Raw genomic sequence first — 6,683 nt, 5'->3', positions numbered from 1 at the left:
CTTTACTTGACCATGTGAGGTTAGCATTAGTGGACTTTCCTCTCTTTTCATTGGGGATGTAAAGTCATCCACCAACACCAGAGGCGTCTGCCCGGACCCAGCTACTGTGAATTCATAGACCTTGGGAGGCTTGGGCTTAGTAAGGAGATTTGTTGTTTTCTGATTTTAAGATTCATCATTCTCTAAGGAAACAAGCTCCCGGATATCCATAAACAATAAAGAATATATGAAAATTTCCATTCTATTAAATACTAAATAAAAAATAATAGAATTTTTTTTCTAACTTAAATAAAAATTTCTAACTTAATAAAAATTCATCAGAACAGAATACAATTAACAAACAGCGTTCTTGTTCCGGTGGACACAAAGTGACCGTGACCATAAGCTACTGGAGGAAGAGCAGGGTCTTGGTATAGGTTTCACTTGAAGTTCATTATTGTATTCATGCCACAAACCTCTTTATGCTGTATATAATATGTATGAAGCATCTTTTCCAAGTGTTTGCATATATTGTGTTGAATATGGCACTTGACAGTATGCTTCCAATTGATATGAATAAATCTCTTCCAATGTGTTGAATTCCAAACTCAACTGTGATGCACTCGGAATTATGCAAAATTTTCTTCTCTTTTATTATTATTTTTATTTCCTCTATTTTTAAAGTTCCCAGTATGGTTACTAATATCATAAACACTACAATAAATGACGGATTCTACATTATGGCTTTTACCACCAAGAAAAACTTATGGGTAGTTCTTTTTATTGTGGTTTTACTTTTGTTTTTAATAGCAATTTTGGGTAATCTGCTTATTACTCTCCTCGTATGGCTAGTGCCAAGTCTTCACACGCCTATGTATTTTTTCCTGTGTAACTTATCAGTCCAAGATATTATGTATGTTTCCGCCATCTTGCCAAAATTTTTGGCTATCACTTTAACCAACAACCTTCGCAGGGTGTTTTACACAACCTTTTATGTTTGCATTTTGTGTAGATACAGATTTTTTTCTCTTGACCTCAATGGCTTATGATCGCTATGCAGCTATTTGTATTCCACTCCAGTACTCACAGATTATGACTCTTAAGACTTGCTCTATTTTGGCCTCCATGTCTTGGGCGGTGAGTTGGTTAAACGCAATAATGCATACTTTCTCAGTGCTACATTTACACTTTGGCAATGCTCGTGAGATAAACCATTTCTTTTGCGATATAAAGGCCATGCTGAAGGTTTCTGATAGGGAAACAAACTACAAATCTATTCTTTTTGGTGAAAGCATTCTCTTTGGTTTTGTTCCATTTGTCCTCATTTTAACTTCTTATGTACATATCATCTCCACCATTCTAAAGATTTGTACGAAAGAAGGAAGACTGAAGATCTTCTCGAGCTGCTCCTCACACCTTCTCACTGTCATTCTCTTCTGTGGAGCGCCCCTCGCCCAGTATATGAAGCCTGAATCCAACCAGTCGGAAGAACAAGACAAGATACTCTCTTTGCTGTACATTGCAGTGGTCCCGATCTTAAATCCTTTAGTGTACAGTCTGAGAAATGAAGAAGGTTTAAAAGCTATAAAAAGGATACTCAAACTTTTTTGAATTAACTTTAGGCAGAAAAAAATAGAATATTCTTAACGTTCAGTTATATGTCTGACCTTATTAGCCCAAACGGACATTATTCAAAGGGGCTTCTGCTTGAGATCTCTCTCTATCATGCAGTTCTGTGAACAAAGAACGGCACCTTCTCCAGTGCATCCAGACTGTTCATGTTTTACAGTACAAGGTCAGCCATTTATTTGAATTACCGGCAGACTACAGCCTTTAGACTACCCATAGCAATAAGCTGAGTGGCGGCTATGTGTAGAAATATGCTTGTTCCCATTAGACTTTTAAGGTCTTTTTTCTTTTCCTTTTTTTTCTTCTTTTTTTCCCTGCCCACATTCCAGTTTTAGGCTATGTTCCCACTACGTACTAAGAAGCTCTAACAAAGGCCATTGTTGACGTTGTTTTACAACGGCCATCGTTAGCACTTCTCAGTACATAGTGGAAACATAGCCTTAAAAGGGTTTGGTGACCAAGCAGCAAACTTTTCTTTTTGCCTCTCCATGCTGTAAATCAATAAAGTGTCTATGAAAAGCCCTCAATCTCTCACTGCTGTAGTTGTTGGATCTTTCGGCCCTGGCTGCACTCCCATTCTGGCAGCTTATAGTGATGTCAGGCACTCATCTTTGTGATTGGCTGAGCAGGAAGTGAATGCCATAAGGAGCAGAAAGTAGAGAGAGATAGTGAGGGAGGTAAGTATGTGCTCATATAGTAATGCACAAGGAGGCAGTAAAGAAACTTTTCTGTTTGTCTGGGAAGCCCTTTTAACTTTTTTCTTTTAATAATGTAGGATAAGTTATACAATTTTTGTTTTAGCACTTTTGTAAGCTTTTTTATTCTAGTTGGTGATATAGTAAGATGTACATTTTTCTATGTTATTTTGAGATAGTTAATGCCACTGCAGAATCACTTCTTGAAACTGGCGATACATAGAACCCTAGCCTTCAGAGTACTTAGTTGCCACTACACACATATTGAGTAGTACAAGGCTGCACAGGAACATAGAAAGTGTAGCAGTTGTCTGTTGGAATTTCTAGTGATGATCCAGGGGGTACAGTGAGTAGCAGCTTGGCAGCCCGCTTAAGGGTATCAGTTATTTAACCAAGCAGAGCTGAATACGTCTACCCCTGACATCATAAATTTTATAATCACTGCACCTCTGATACGCACCATAGGGGTGGTCCCTTACACAGGTTGTCCCACACTACATCTATAGGGACAGTTTGTGGGGGTACAATATTTTAATTTTCTTACTCTCCCCTGATGACACCACGCATTACGACAGAAACGCGTTGGAAGAATTGATTTCGTATACAGTGTTGACATCCCACTGTTTACAACCCTTTTACAACCTTTGTACATAATTCAGTGATTTCTACAATTTGTATGTGTAGGTCCTATGTACACATCTGCTTTCTCTGTCGCTACTATATCACAGGCGGCATCATAGACATAAGCTCAATACATTCTTTTTACCGATATGTACTGAGCTAGTACGTACCTAATTTCCAATAAAGGGTTCACGATTTAGTGTATTTTATATGTAAAATATTAAAAGTTAAGTTTTAGGTACTCCCACAGCTTTTTGGTTTATGGGTTAACCACTTTATGGTAAAATTGTTCAGTGTACAGTACTGAAGAAGCTCCCTGTGAGGGGAAATCAGACCTAATCCAAGCTGTGCTGATCTGCTCTGTAAGGATTCTGTCAATAAGATGGCCAACATGGAGAAGCATGTGACCATGCCCCACCCTCTGTGTCTTCTATGGGCATTTAAAGTCTGAGTGGTGGACACTGGAGGGCGGGGCATGGTCACATGCTTTTCCAAGTCAGCCATCTTATGGACAGAATCACAACAGAGCAGGACAGCACAGCCTGGTATACAGGGAGATGCTGTGAGTACGCTTACTAATACTTACTAATACTGTACACTAAACAATTTTACTATAAAGTGGCCAACCCCTTTAAGTATTAAAACTTAAAAAACTGTATAAATTTGGTATTTCTGTAATCATACTGACTGGAAGAATTTAGATAATATGTTAGTTTTGCCACAAGGTAAATATATTAAAAATATAAGGCCCCCAAAAGTTTTAGAATTGCCTTTTATTTAACATTTTACATATTATAGTAAAATAAAGTACAGCATTAAAAAGAACAATTGGTTCCATTAGAACAAATATGGCTCAATTAATAAAAAAATAATAATAGAAAAAAAAGAAAAAATATGAAAACAAACATTGAAGGGTTAATGAATGTGGTGAAGATGCATGAAAATGTATTACTTTAATTCCTATTCAAATGATAGATAGATAGATGATAGATAGATAGATAGATAGATAGATAGATAGAAGTCCAACATAGTGATTAGGGGTTTCAAAATCTCACACACGTGAATACACATGAATATGGGAGTGCATTACAAGTCCAAGTATATTGAGTACAAAGTGATAAATATATAGAGAAAAGATTAGGAGCGGATCGACCCATCGAGTCACCAGTGTTTCCTGATTCATGCACAGATGTAGAATAAATTTTAATCAGAAGCCACGTTGTTGAATGGCTGAGCCAAGACAGATGTCATTTATTCATGAGAGTTGTGAGTCTAGATGCATAATTGTAAATGTAGACACATAGCATTATTATAGATACAATTTTGCTACCCAGTAGTTGAAGGCTCCACCGATCCTCTTCCCCAGGAACGAGTAATCAGTGGGTAGGACACCGAGACCCAGCAGCCGCACGGAAACCACAAGTGTTGTGAGAACCAGTTCCAATCCACCTTGAAAAAGGCAGAGGAGTCCGCTAAAACGTTGCATCTGCTTGCTGTGCTGCACCTTGTTTTGCTGTTTTACACATAATAAAAACACCATTTCTTCACTGGACCTGGATGTGCTGTGGGATATTTTTCTACTTCTATGTCAAGCGTAGTCATAAATGAATGATTTCAGCACTCATCAGGAGTGTTTGCAATTAAAGGGACATCTGCAGAACCTGGGAGACCCGCTTGGCCACCTGGTGCTGTAAATGATGACAGCTCTGGGTGCCCAGTATATTGCAGGAGCAGTCCACAGGGTCCTCTGATGCGGCGGGCCCTTCAGCAGCCACTTTGGCTGCTCCAGTAGTAGTTATGCCCTTAACCCCAGGAAACCCCTCAGGGAGAACATGTAAGTTCCATGTAGATGCTGCCCTTGGTGAAATTATCTTTTACATTGTTACCCGGAACTTAATGTTTATGAGACATTTCAAGGAAAGGTTTTATATTTACACTGGACAAGAGACTGCTATGCGTTTTGCGACAACCAGGCATCAACAGTGTACTACATTCTCGAGAAGAAAATTCAACCAGGTTCTAGTTTGAGCCTTAGTGCTCAACCTATTACATGTTCCGAAAGGTAAGGAGTAGGTCAGTAGTGGTTTATAGATGTAGCCCCTACAAACATATTTGTGAAATTATCTCACATTTGGCCTCACAGCTGTCAATACACATAGGGGAGAACTTATACAAAGGCTGGGCCACTGGCATACGCGAGGGAGAACGCACAGTTTTTCCCCTTCTCCCTGGCGTATGCCTGCCGTATCCCCCGCTCGCCCAATGGGCGGGCAGGTAGGGGGGTGACGGGGCAAGGTGAGGAGAAGCCGTGGCCTCCTGCTGCACCTGATTCATCATGATTTACAATTTTATGTCTGCTGAAGGCAGCCTGCGCTGGGCCCAGGGCTGGGCAAGTTTACTAAGAGGCATACGCCTCATGGTAAATCTGGACAGGAAAACAGGAGCTTGTATGCAAGTCTTCATAAATGTCCCCCATGGTGTTCAATGCTGTTAGCATAACATGAAAAGCAAACAGTGCAGACAGCCACTGCTAATGCTAGCAGCTGCTAAAACGTTCAATGACTATCACCGGGGTGACCATGGCACAAATACCAGTTCTGCATCTCCCATATCTATACCCTTACCCAACCAACTTCTATGTATACATTCAAATATAATCACCAAGAACAATTGTCTAGTTTTAACTTTCTAGGAAAATAATTTTACTTCATTGTTGCTTCATCTAATGAATAATAATTTTTCGTAATTTTATTTAATAACGAAAATCTAATATGGGAAATGTGAACAAAAATTTGTTTTGGTTCGTGATAATAATGTCCCTACAGAACGTCTCATGGGAAGATGGGAAACCTTTAAGAGATGTTCAAACTACGTAAAAGTACAGATGTTGTTGCCATCGGCAGCAACGGCCATACTTTATGCAGTGTGGAACATTGCCTACATTTCTATGGGATCCCAGACGGAGCGTATACACATCGTATACGCTCCTGCCGGGATTCCGTGCAGCGCCAAAAATACCTGACATGTCAGTTTTCTGCAGCCGCAATTCAATGAATTGCGGCCATAGGAAACCCTGACAGTTCACACAATGAAGCGAGCGGCTCCGGTCGCTTGCTTCATTGTGTGCTGTGGGAGGTTCTGATGCGGGCGCACGCTGATGCGTCCGCATCAGAACACTGCGGCTGGAAAGATCATCCAGCCGGTACTTAAGTGCGGGCCGAGATGATCCGGGCAGAGACCGGCCGTTCCGTGACCCGGCCGGGTCACGGAACGGCCGGTCTCTTCCGGTGTGTGAACATGGCCTTAATGTGGAGCAGAATAGGATCTCAAAGTACAGCATGACATGGCAGGAGGCACTTATGCCGGACAGAGATGATATTCCTTAGAGGATTGAAAAAAATTTGTGATTTCCTAAAACCACTCAATAAATACAGTGGTACCAAGGTTCTCAAACATCACTGAACTTAACTTTAGTTCCCAACCAATATTTTTGAGGAGATTTAGTTTTTGTTCTCAACCAGTTGCTCGACACCCAGTCATGTAGTCTTGTGTAAAACCATGGTAAAACATCCCAACTTGCACACAGTGACATTGATACAGTAGCTGTTGACCCCAACAACAGTGGCTGCGCTTCTTTGCTTTGTCTCTTGTATTCCACCTCCCTGAGCCTTCTTCTCTAGTCTTCCCTTCTAATGTATTGTCTGTACTGGCTGGCACCTCCTGGTTTCGCCAGTCTTCCCCACTACTGTATGGTCTGTA

At 40.5% G+C, this 6,683-nt stretch overlaps 1 pseudogene; it reads left to right on the top strand.

Annotated features, from left to right (window-relative positions):
• The first annotated feature begins 719 nt into the window (after window positions 1-719).
• Window positions 720-1,590, top strand: LOC138784023 (putative olfactory receptor 1F12P; annotated as a pseudogene).
• The last annotated feature ends 5,093 nt before the right edge of the window (window positions 1,591-6,683 follow it).

The sequence above is a fragment of the Dendropsophus ebraccatus genome, chromosome 1 (genome assembly GCF_027789765.1).
Source record: "Dendropsophus ebraccatus isolate aDenEbr1 chromosome 1, aDenEbr1.pat, whole genome shotgun sequence".
Taxonomy (NCBI): Eukaryota; Metazoa; Chordata; class Amphibia; order Anura; family Hylidae; genus Dendropsophus; species Dendropsophus ebraccatus.
This window is presented reverse-complemented; position numbering and strand designations above follow the sequence as displayed.